Consider the following 13,520-nt stretch of genomic DNA (forward strand, 5'->3'; position numbering starts at 1 on the left):
GAGGAACTTGTTGGAATAAGCACTGGGTGTTATGTGTAAGTGATGGATCACTAAATTCTATTCCTGAAACAAACAAACAAACAAACAAATTCACCAAGAACGAAAGAAAGAAGGAAAGGAAAGAAAAGAAAAATAGAGAAAGAAAGAAAAAAGAATATAAATGAGACCAGGCAAGGGAATCAATTTAGATAATTAAAAATTCTAAACATGGATTTTCAAGTTTAAATTTGCAGTAAACAATTGGAAAGAGACTGGCTCCTGTTGTGAATAAAATTAGTAACCTGGAAGAGCAAGTGGGAAAAATAGCTCAATTACACACAACAATAAAGAAATGAAAATCACCCAGACAATAGAAGACACTTAGAGAATAGCTTTAGGAAGACTAATATGAAAGTAATAAGGTTCAAAACAGAGGGAAAAAATAAAGACATACTTGAGAAGGAAACAAACAGGGAAGAAAGATTTGAATCTGTACATGTAAGGGTTCACCAATAACAGCTCTGTAAATATAATAAAAATCACCGATTTATCTATTTTAAACAAGTGAACTATATGGTATGTATGTTCTGTCTCAATAAAGCTATTAAAATATTACGAGGCATATAGTTAAAATAAAAATTTTGATTTCCAAAGATAAACAACAAATGACTCAAAACAATGGGCATTTAACATAGAGAAAGATGAAAAGGCAAAAAAACATGGTAAACAATTTAGCATGATTAATTCACATGGTTATGCTGTGAATATCTTACTACTCTCAGCAACGGGATGGGGTGTGGATGTAGAGTTTGGAAGCATCATTATGCAGCTTCCATCATGGAATACACTTACATAGACTACACATGTTTTAACTTGACAAAGCCGCAGCTCACCAAGCATGTTTGACCCAAGCAGGGTCTAGGAAGTGGACAGAATTAGTGCTGTCCCTTCCAGATCTTATGCTTTTGAACTGTTGATCTAGTACAAAGATATTTATTTTTTTTTAAGTTCAGGTTTTCTTTATTTATTTTGAGCGAGGGGGCGGGGGTTCACAGAAAGAGGGAGAGAGAGAATCCCAAGCAGGGTCTGCACTGACAGCGTGGAGCCTGAAGCAGAGCTCAATTTCACAAACCATAAGATCAAGATATGAGTCAAAATGTAGAGTCAGACACTTAACTGACTAAGCGACCCATGTGCCCCAAACATAACGATCTTTAAATGGAGTCTTGTCCATATCCCTGGAGGTACATAAGGGCTTTCTAAAGAATATTATTCAGGTATGGGATATTGTACAGGAATTATTTTTCAGATCTTCATCTTTTGCCTAAATTGATTTGTCTGAGAAGACCTTTGTGGTCAGAGCATCAGGCTAGTTAGACTTTTCTAACTCTTCCTTAATGACTAATCACCTTTTTCTTTCTAGTTCCCATATTATTATGGTGCATTTCTCTGGGGTGCAGAAAGTTCTAGGATGCAAATAAAGGGATATCTCAAAATTTCTTCTAATTTAGGATCATATACACAGAGTAGGGCTTCCTGTTTTCCTTTGCTTCCCATAAAATCCTATTAGGGGCTAAATGAGGTACAACGAACTGGCAATTTTAGTATATGTTAAGATATTACATATACCAAATATACAATATATCTATATTCAGACAGATATAGTGTAGATTGAGGTGGCAGGAGTAATAAGAATTTCTGGTTTAATAGTCTCTCTTCCATCCCCTGTCAAGGAATGCATCACTCTTGAGGGAGCGTCTCATGAAAGTAGAGCAAAGGCAGCATCAGTATGAAACAATAAAGGTGGCAGTACCTTTTTTAACTTAAAAAAAAAGCTTGTGGAACGTCAAGCCACCTTATCTGTGCATCTGCGTATTTTAGACTATTCAAAATTGGCAAAGATTTGTTTGGAAACAGCAAATTATGTGAAGCACACTTCCCAGGTTTGTACACCATTCTCTGTCAGGAGAAAAAGTGCCCCATTCACCAGTTTCTTGTTTAGGTCACAGATGTATATTATATATGATTTCAAGAAGGAGAATGTTACAAGCTCCACATTTACTTCCAGATGATTCATGTTGCATCCAAGGATGAAAGGACCATAGAGAGGCCTCACAGCATGTCATCTAAGAACACGGATTGTGGAGCTAGAATTTTTGGTTCCTGGTTTGAGCTCCGTGTGAACTTACAAAAATTCCTTAACTCTTCTGGATCTCAGTTTGCTCATCTGTAAAAATAGGGATGATAACAGTACTTATTCCATGGGGTTGCATGCACTCATGAATGTATTTGTAGAACTAAAAAACTGAAGCAAGAAGAAATAGAAAATTTGAACAGACCATTTACCAGCAATGAGTTGAATCAGTAAACAGAAAACTCTCAACAAATGAAAGTCCAGGACCAGAAGGTTTCAAAGGCAAATTCCACCAACATTTAAAAAAGAGTTTATTGGGGCACCTCGGTGGCTTAGTCAGTTGAGTGTCCGACTTCGGCTCAGGTCATGATCTCACAGTTTCTGGGCAGCTGAGAGCCTGGAGCCTGCTTCCAATTCTGTGTGTACCTCTCTCTCTGCCCCTCCCCTGCTCATGATCTGTCTCTCTCTGTCTCTCAAAGATAAATAAATATTTGTTAACAAAAATTTTAAAAATAAAAGAGTTTATTCTGGGGCACCTGGGTGGTTCAGTCAGGGAGTGTCTGATGTCACGTCATGGTTTGCACCCCACATGGGGCTTTCTGTTGTCAGCCCACAGCTTGCTTCAGCTCCTCTGTCTCTCTCCCACGGCCCCCCCGCCCCGGTCTCTCTCTCACTTTCTCTCAAAAATAAACATTAAACAAATTTTAATGGATAAATAAGAGTTAATTCCTATTCATCTCAAACTATTCCAAAAAAATAGAAAAGGAAAGAAAACTTCCAAATTAATTCTATGAGGCCATCATTACCCTGATACCAAAACCACACAAAGACACCACAAAAAGAGAGGACTGCAGGCCAACATCCTTGATGAACACAGATGCAAAATACCTCGACCAAATACTAGCAAACCAAATCCAACAATACATTTAAAAACTCATTCACCACAATGAAGTGGGATTTAGTTCCAGAATGCAAGAGTGATTCAATATTTGCAAATCAATCAGCATGATACATCACATCAATAAAAGAAAGGATAAAATCTATATGATCACTTCAATACATGCAGAAAAAGCATTTGATAAAATACAACATCCATCCATTCATGATAAAATCCCTCAACAAAGTAGGTTTGGAGGGAACATACCTCAACATAATAAAGATCTAATATGAAAAACCCACAGCAAACATCATACTCAATGGTGAAAAACTAAGAGCCTTTCCCCTAAAATCAGGAATAAGACAAGGATGTCAACTGTCACCACTTTTATTCAACGTAGTACTGGAAGTCCTAGCCACAGCAATCAGACAACAAAAAGAAATGAAAGGCATCCAAATAGGTAAAGAAGAAGTAAAACTTTCACTATGACTGATGACATGATTCTATATATAGTAAAGTCACATTATAAAAAATTACTATGCAGAAATCTATTACATTTCTATACACTAATAATGAAGCAGCAGAAAGAGAATTTGAGAAAACAACCCCATTTACAATTTCACCAAAAATAATAAAGTATCTAGAAATGATCTTAACCAAAGACCTGTTCTCTGAATACTAAAAAACTAATGAAAGAATTTGAAGAAAACACAAAGAAATGGAAAGACATTCTATGCTCATAGATTGGAATAATAAACATTGTAAAAATATCTATACTACCCCCAGTAATTTACACATTTAATGTAGTCCTATGTAAATACCAGTAGCAGAGCACCTGGGTGGCTCAATTGGTTGAGTGTCTGACTCTTGATTTAGGCTCAGGTTATGATTCTAGGATCATGGAACAGAGCCCCACATTAGGTTCTGCACTGAGCATGGAACCTGCTTAAGATTCCTTCTCTCTCTCTCTCTCTCTCTCTCTCTCTCTCTCTCTCTCTCTCTCTCTCTCTCTTCTCTCTCTCTCCCCCATTCTCTCTCCCCCATTCTCTCTCTCTCTAAAAACAAACAAACAGGGGTGCCTGGGCAGCTCAATGGGTTAAGTGTCTTGTGGTTCATGAGTTTAAGTCCCACATCAGGCTCTATGCTGACAACTCAGAGCCAGAGCCGGCTTCAAATTCTGTGTCTCCCTCTATCTCTGCCCCTCCCAGACTTGTACTCTTCCTGTCTCTCTCTCTTTCAAAATAAATAAACACTAAAGTATTTTTTAAATAAAAAACATGCAAAACACACAAAAAAGTAGCATTTTTCACAGAACTAGACCAAACAATACTAAAATTTGTGTGGGACTACAAAAGTCCTCAGATAGCCAAAGCAATCTTGAAAAAGAAAAAAAAAAGCTGGAAGTATCACAATTCCAGACTTCAAGTTATACTACAAACCTATAGTAAACAAAACAGTATGGTATTGACACAAAAATAGATACATAGATAAAGGAAACAGAATAGACAATCCAGAAATAAACCCACAATTATATGGTCAATTCTTTTTGACAAAAGAAGAATGGGAAAAAGAATCTGTTCAACAAATTGGTGTTAGGAAAACTGGACAGCTGCATGCAAAAGAATGAAACTGTACCACTTTCTTACACCACACACAAAAGTAAATTAAAAATAGATTAAAGACCTCAATATGAGGACTAAAACCATAAAATTTCTAGAAGAGAACACAAACAGTAATTTCTCTTGTATCAACCATAGCAATATTTTTCTAGATGTGTCTCCTGAGGCAAGGGAAACAAAAGCAAAAATGAATTCTTAGGACTCCATCAAAATAAAAAGCAAATTAACAATTAACAAAAGTAAAGGGCGGAGGAGGTAAGATGGCCGAGAGGTAGGGAGCTCTGTACGTTTCGCCCTCCCACATCTCTCTAACAAACGACTGAAACCATAAAACTCTTAACCTCAGGAGTCTGGGAGGAAAAGAGACAGAGTCCAATAAGAAGACAGCCTCACAGGTGTGTGATTGCAAACCTGGGAAGATAAAAAACAGCCAGGACCCGGAGGCACAGAGGGGAGAAAGGCCCCACTGTGGAAAGCCGCAAAGAGATGAGGGTAAGAGAAACAAAGAGAGTGGGGGAGAGTGAGGGACACAGATCAAGGGAGACTGCTGAATACTGAAAATGAACCATGGACTGAAGGGGGAGGGAGAGGGGGAGGGAGGGAGGGGGTGGTGGTCATGATGGGGGGCACTTGTGGGGAGAAACACTGGGTGTTCTTTGGAAACCAATTTGACAATAAACTATTAAAAAGAGAGAGAGAGAGAGAGAGAAACAGGCTGAAACCGCTGAGAGAAAAGTCTCGGGAGAAGAGAAAAACCTCGGTCCTAGACGAACCCATCTGTAACCGCAGGGCATTTGGAGAGAGATTCTTTCTCTCTGGCTGTAGCGTGTTCCTTGGGCTGGGCTCCCCTACTGCCCCTGCTCAGTCCTGCTGGGAAGCTGCCTGTCCTGCCAGCGAGCCTGCCTCCTGGCTTGCAGGAGTATGTTTCAGGCGGTATCACTGAAGTGCGTGGACTAGGATTTGGAAACAAGGGGGCTTGGGAAATATAACTCTTCCCAACTTGGGTGCACCCAAGGCACAGGGAGATCGACCCAGGAGAGCGAGTTTCAATGCTTGGTTTGAGAAGGGTCTGGGGTGCCACCATTTCTCTTCCGACAACCACCAATGTGGGGCCTCAGGGAGCAGCCCCAGGAGACCCACAGTGGAGGCGACACCAGCCTACACCAAACCACCAGAGAGCTGTCTTTTATTTTACTGGACCCCAAAGCAAGACCAGCATTGATACATTGTGATTAATCTAAATCAATTCTTGCTATTCGGATATATTCTGCCTTATCTCATTCTTAACTCTCGCCCCTGCTGGACTGGGCACTCTGGTTATAAGTTTGCTGCAACAGTCACATTTAATCTATTCTCTTGATGCATATTCTACATCTCTGTCATTAACTTCCTTTTTTTCTCTCTGTGAAATAGACTGCATAGTTTCTTTGGGTAACATTATCTTTATTTGTTTTCTCCTCGCCCCCTACCATATTCTCCTCTTTCTCTCTCTGAATTAAGCCTTTTAGTCTTTTTTCCTGGTCAATTTTGCTGCCTCCCCACCCCTGTCACTTCTCTCTTTCTATACACTCTTCCATCAGCACTGTCTCCACCCTGCTTTTTATTTGTAACTGGGATTTCTGATTTTATTCTTTTAGACTGTCCTTTGTCTTTTTTTTATTGTTTTATTTATTTTTGATACAGAGAGAGACAGAGCATGAGAGGGGAAGGGGCAAAGAGAGAAGGACACAGAACCGGAAGCAGGCTCCAGGCTCTGAGCTAGCTGTCAGCACAGAGCCTGACGCGGGGCTTGAACCCATGAACGTGAGATCTGACCTGAGCCGAAGTCGGAGGCTTAACCGACTGAGCCACCCAGGCGCCCCTGTCCTTTGTCTTTTGTTGTTTTAGTTATCCCCCCCCCTTTTTTTTCCCTTCCATTTTGATTTGCTTGTTTGTTTGATTTGTCTGTGTGTTTGCGTGCATTTGTTCCCTGTGCGATTGTCTGTTTTTCTTTTCAGGGCTACATCAAGAAACCAGCCAAAGTACACATGGTGGAGAGTCCCAAATATCACTGAGTAGGGAAATAAAATAACCAAGGCACAACAAGAGAAAGCAAGGGACACCACTAAAAAAACACTTCTTGAACTGACAGGCCTTAGACAGGCAATGAGCCTCCTTTAATATAGCAATACTCAGAGGTCCAGAGAACATAACAAACTATTAAAACTGGCAGAGATAGAAGGCTGGTCAAAATGACAAAACAGAAGAACTCTCCTCTAAAGAAATTCCAGGAAGAAGTCACAGCTACAGAATTGCTCAAAACAGATATAAGTAACATAACTTAGCAAGAATTTAGAACAATTGTCATAAAATTAATTGCTGGGCTTGAAAACGGCATGTAAGAATCAGAGAAGCTACTGATACAAGGACTATGGACCTTAAAAATGGTTGTGATGAATTAAAAAAAGGCTATAAATGAGGTACATAATAAAATGGAGGTGGCCACAGCATGGATTGAAGAGGCAGAGAAGAGAATAAGTGAATTAGGAGACACAGTTATAGAAAAACAGGAAGCCGAGAAAAAGAGAGAGAAATTGATCCAGGAACACGAAAGAAGAATTCGAGAACTGAGTGATACAATCAAATGGAATAATAGCCATATCACAGGAATTCCTGAAGAAGAAGAGAGAGAACGGGGCTGAAGGGGTACTTGATCAAATTATGACGAACTTCCCCAATCTGGGGAATGAAACAGACATTAAATCCAAAAGACAAAGAGAACCCCCCCTCAGACGTAACTTGAATAGACCTTTGACACGACATATCATAGTGAAACAGGCAAAATACAAAAATAAAGAGAGAATTTTGAAAGCAGCTAGGGATAAAAGGGCCCTACATACACAGGGAAACCTATCAGAGTAGTTACAGACCTATACTGAAACTTGGCAGGCCAAGAAAGGAATGCAGGAAATCTTCAATGTGATGAACAGAAAAAATATACAGCCAAGAATCCTTTATCCAGCAAGCCTGTCATTCAGAATAGAAGGAGAGGTTTTCCCAAGGAAGGATAAAGGTTTTCCCAAATAAACAAAATTGACAGAATTTTGACAGAAACAAAAATTGAAAGAATTCATCACCACTAAACCAGCCCTACAAGAAATCCTAAGAGAGACTCTATGAGGAAATTGTTGCAAGGAACACAAGCTACCAGAGACACCACTACAAGCATGAACCCCACAGAGAACACAATGACTCTAAACCCATATTTTTCAATAATAACACTGAATGTAAATGGACTAAATGCTCCAATCAAAAGACAAAGGGAAGCAGAATGGGTAAAAAAAAAAATCCATCTATTTGCTGTCTTCACGAGACTCATTTTAGACCTGAAGACACCTTCAGGATGAAAGTAAGGTGATGGAGAAATATCTATAATGCGATTGGAAGTCAAAGGAACGCTGAAGTAGCCATATTTATATTGAACAAACTGGACTTTAAAGTAAAGGCAATAACAAGAGATGAAGAAGGGCATTATATAATAATTACAAGGTCTCTCCATTAGGAAGAACTAGCACTTATAAACATCCATGCACTGAATTTGAGAGCACCCAAATAAATAAAAACAATCACAAACAGAAAGAATCTTATTGATAAGAATGTGCTAATTGCAAAGGATTTTGATATGCCATTTAGAGCAATGGATAGATCAACTAGATACAAAATCACTAAAGAAACAATGTATCTGAATGACAGGTTGGAAGAGATGGATTTGACAGATATATTTAGAACTCTACATCCTGAGGCTAAGGAATTCACTTTCTTCTCCAGTGCACATGGCACATTCTCCAAGATAGACCACATACTGGGTCATAAAGCAGCCCTCCATAAATATAAATGAATTGAGATCATACCATGCACACTTTTAGATCACAATGCTATGAAACGTGAAATCAATCACAGGAAAAAGTCTGGAAAACTTCCAAAAATGTGGACGTTAAAGACCACCCTACTAAAGAATGATTGGGCTAATCAGGCAATTAAGAAGAAATTAAAAATATATGGAAACAAATGAAAATGAAATTACAACAATTCAAGCAGTTTGGTGCAGCAAAGGCAGTAATAAGAGAAAAGTATATTGCAATCTAGGCCTATTTCAACAAACTAGAAAAAGCACAAATACAAAATCTAACAGTGCACCTAAAGGAATTAGAAGGATAGTAGTAAGAGCATCTCAAACCCAGCAGAAGAAGAGAAATAATAAAGATCATGGCAGAAATAAACAATATAAAATCCAAGAAAAAAACAGTTGAACAGATCAATGAAACCAAGACTTTTTTTTAAATAGTTTATTGTCAAATTGGTTTCCTATAACACCCAGTGCTCTTCCCCACAAGTGCCCTCCTCTGTTACCAAGAGTTGGTTTTTTGGAAATTTTAACAAAATTGATAAACCTCTAGCCAGGCTTCTCAAAAAGAAAAGAGAGAACATCCAAATAGACAACATCACGAATGAAAAAGGAGCTATTACAACCAATCCCTCAGAAATACAATCAATTATCAGGGAATACCACAAAAAATTATATGCCAACAAACTGGACAACCTAGAAAAAATGGACAAATTCCTAAACACACATGCATCACCAAAATTCAAACAGGAAGAGATAGAAAATTTGAACAGACCCCCAACCAGTGAGGAAATTGAAACCGTTATCAAAAATCTCCCAATGAAAAGGAACCCTGGGCCATATGGCTTCCCTGGGGAATTCTACCAGACATTTAAATCAGTGTTAATACCCATTCTTCTCAAGCTATTCCAAAAAAAAATAGAAACATATGGAAAACTTCCAGACTCAGTCTACAAAGCCAACTTCTCCTTGATTTCCAAACTGGACAGAGACCTAGCAAAAAAAAAAAAAATAATAATAATAATAATAATAATAAATAAATAAAATAACATAAAAAAAATAAAGGGGGGGACTACAGGCCAATATCCTTGTTGAACATAGATGCAAATACTCAACAAGATACTAGCAAATCGAATTCAAGAGCATATGAGAAGAATTATCCACCAAAATCAAATGAGATTCATTCAGGGGTTACAGAGATGGTTTTCAATATTCACAAATCAATCAATGTGATACATCAGATCAACAAAAGAAAGGATAAAAACCTGTCGATAGATGCAGAAAGAACATTTGACCAAATACAACATCCTTTCTTCATAAAAACCATCCAGAACGTCAGAAGAGAAGGAAGTTACTTAAACATAATAAAAGCCATATATGAAAAGCCCACAGCTAATATCATACTCAATGGGGAAAAGCTGAGAGCTTTCCCCCAATATCAGGAACACGACAAGGATGTCCATTCTCACCACTGTTGTTTAACATAGTGCTGGAAGTCCTAGCATCAGCAATCAGACGACAAAAGGAAATAAAAGGCACCAGAATTGGCAAAGATAAAGTCAAACTTTCACTTTTCACAAATGACATGATACTCTACATGGAAAACCTGACCAAATCCACCAGAAGCCTACTAGAACTGATCCATGAATTGGGCAAAGTCGCAGATTACAAAATCAATGTACAGAAATCGGTTGCATTTTTATACACCAATAATGAAGCAACAGAAAGAGAAATCAAGAAGCTGATCCCATTCACAATTGCACAAAAAACCATAAAATACCTAGAAATAAACTTAACCAAAGATATAAAAGACCTGTATGATGAAAACTATAGAAAACTTATGAGGGAAATTGAAGAAGACACAAAGAAATGGAAAAACATTTCATGGTCATGGATCGGAAGAATAAACATTGTGATAATGTCATTACTACCCAAAGCAATCTACACATTCAATGCAATCCCCATCAAAATTGTACCAGCATTCTTTGCATAGCTAGAATAAACAATCCTAAAATTTGTATGGAATCACAAAAGACCCTGAATAGCCAAAGCAATATTGAAGAAAACCAAAACATGAGGCATCACAATCTTAGACTTTAGCCTCTACTATGAAGCTGTAATCATCAAGACAATATAGTACTGGGGCTCCTGGGTGGCTCAGTAGGTTGAGCTTCAGCTCAGGCCATGATCTCGTGGTTTGTGGGTTTGAGCTCCGCATCAGGCTCTGTGCTGACAGCTAGCTCCAAACCCAGAGCCTGTCTTCGGGTTCTGTGTCACCCTCTCTCTCTGACCCTCCCCAGCTCACTCTCGTTCTCTCTCTCTCTCTCAAAGATAAATTAAAAAAACATTTAAAAAAGACAGTTTGGTACTGGCACAAAAACAGACACATAGACCAATGGAATAGAATAGAGAACCCAGAATTGGACCCACAAATGTATGGCCAATTAATCTTGAGTATCAAACAGAAAGAAGACAGCCTCTTTAACTGATGATGCTGGGAGAACTAGACAGCAAGATGCAAAAGAATGAAACTAAACCACTTTCTTACACCATTCACAAAAATAAACTCAAAATGGATGAAGGACCTGAATGTGAGACCGGAAACCATCAAAACCCTAGAGGAGAAGGCAGGAAAAAACCTCCTCGACCTCAACCTCAGCAATCTCTTCAAAATATCTCCAAAGGCAAGGGAATGAAGAGCAAAAATGAACTATTGGGACCTCATGAAGATAAAAAGCTTCTACTGCAAAGGAAACAATCAAGAAAACTAATAAAACCGACAGAATGAAAAAGATAGTTGCAAATGATACGTCGGATAAAGGGCTAGTATCCAAAATCTATAAGGAACTCATCAAACTCCACAGCTGAAAGACAAATAATCCAGTGAAGAAATGGGCAGAAGACATGAATAGACACTTCTCCAAAGAGGACATCCAGTTGGCCAACAGATACATGAAACGATGCTCAGTGTCACTCATCATCAGGGAAATACAATTCAAAACCACAATGAGATACCACCTCACGCTGGTCCAAGTAACTAAAATGAACAAATCAGGAGACTATAGATGCTGGCAAGGATGTGGAAAAACAGGCACCCTCCTACACTATTGGTGGAACTGTAATCTGGTATAGCCGCTCTCGAAAGCAGTGTGGAAGTTCTGCAAGAAATTAACAATAGAACTCCCTTATGACCCAGCTATAGCACTGCTAGAGATTTACCCAAGCGATATAGAAGTGCTGATGCATAGGAGCACATGTACCCCAATGTTCATGGCAGTACTTTCAACAATAGCCAAATCATGGAAAGGGCCTAAATGTCCATCAACTGATGAATGGATCAAGAAGATGTGGTTTATATATACAATGGAATACTACATGGCAGTGAGAAAGAATGAAATCTGGCCATTTGCAGCAAAGTGGATGGAACTGGAGGGTGTCATGCTAAGTGAAATAAGTCAAGCAGAGGACAGACACAATATGTTTTCACTCATAAGTGTAACAGGAGAAACTTAATGGAGTACCATAGGGGAAGGGTGAAAAAGAGGGAGAGGGAGGGAGGAAAATTATGAGAGTCTCTTGAATGCTGAGAACAAGCTGAGGGTTGATGGGGGAGAGAGTGGGGAAGGGGAATGATGGGTATGGAGGAGGGCATTGTGGAGATAAGCACTGGGTGTTATATGGAAAACAACTTAACAATAAACTATAAAAGAAAAAAGTAAAAGGCAACTAGTGAATGGGAGCATATATTTGCATATTAATTTACATATTCAAAATATAGAGAGAATTCATACAACTCACCACCCAAGAAACAAATAATCCAACTTAAAAATGGGCAGAAGAGATGAATCAACATTTCTCCAAAGAAGATATATAGATGGCCAACAGACACATGAAAACATGCTCAACATCACTCATCATCAAGGAAATGCAAACCCAAACTACAATGAGATATTGCCTCATACTTATGAGAATGGCTAAAATAAAAAATACACACACACACACACACACACACACACACACACACAAAACAACAGGTGTTGATGACAATGTGGAGAAAAAAGAAAAACATATGCAGTGTTTCTGGGAACGCAGACTGGTGAACCCATCCTGCAAAACAGTGTGGTGTTTCCTCAAAAGTTAAAAATACAGCTACCCTAGGATCCAGTAATTGCACTACTATGTATTTACACAAAAAATACAAAAACATGAATTCAAAGGGATAAAAACACTCCTATGTTTATTGCAACATTATTTACAATAGCCAAATTATGGAAACAGCCCAAGGGTCCATCAACAGATAAATGGATAAAGAAGATGTGATATACAGATACAGTGGAATATTACTCAGCCATCAAAAAGAAATTTTGCCATTTACAATGACATGCATTGAGCTAGAGAACATAATGCTAAGTGAAATAAAGCAGATAGAGAGACACAAATACAGTATAATTTCACTGATACGTGGAATTTAAGAAACAAAACAAAGGGGGAGAGAGAGAGAGAGAGAAAGAGAGAGAGAGAGACCAAAGACAAACTCTTTTTTAAATTTAAATAATTTTATTATTTTTTATTTATTTTTTTAATAATAATTTATTGTCAAATTGGTTTCCATATAATACCGAGTGCTTCTCCCCACAAGTGGCCCCCCTCCATGACTATCACTCCCCTTCCCTTTTCCCCTCCCTCTTAAATAATGCTGCAATAAACATAGTTGTGCATGTATCTTTTCAAGTTAGTGTTTTCATTTTCTTTGGGTAAACATCCAGTAGTGGAATTACTGGCCTATATGGTAATTCTATTTAAAATTTTTTAATGTTTATTTTTGAGAAAGAGAGAGTTACAGAATGTGATTGGAGGAGGGCCAGAGAGAGAGAGGAGGAGACACAGAATCTGAAACAGGCTCCAGGCTTACAGCTGTCAGCACAGCCAAATGTGGGGTTCAAACTCATAGACTGTGAGATCATGACCTGAGCCAAAGTCGGATGACTAACCAACTGAGCCACCCAGGTGCCCCAATCTATTTTTAAT

The sequence above is a fragment of the Suricata suricatta genome, chromosome 7, assembly GCF_006229205.1.
Source record: "Suricata suricatta isolate VVHF042 chromosome 7, meerkat_22Aug2017_6uvM2_HiC, whole genome shotgun sequence".
In the NCBI taxonomy this organism is placed as follows: Eukaryota; Metazoa; Chordata; class Mammalia; order Carnivora; family Herpestidae; genus Suricata; species Suricata suricatta.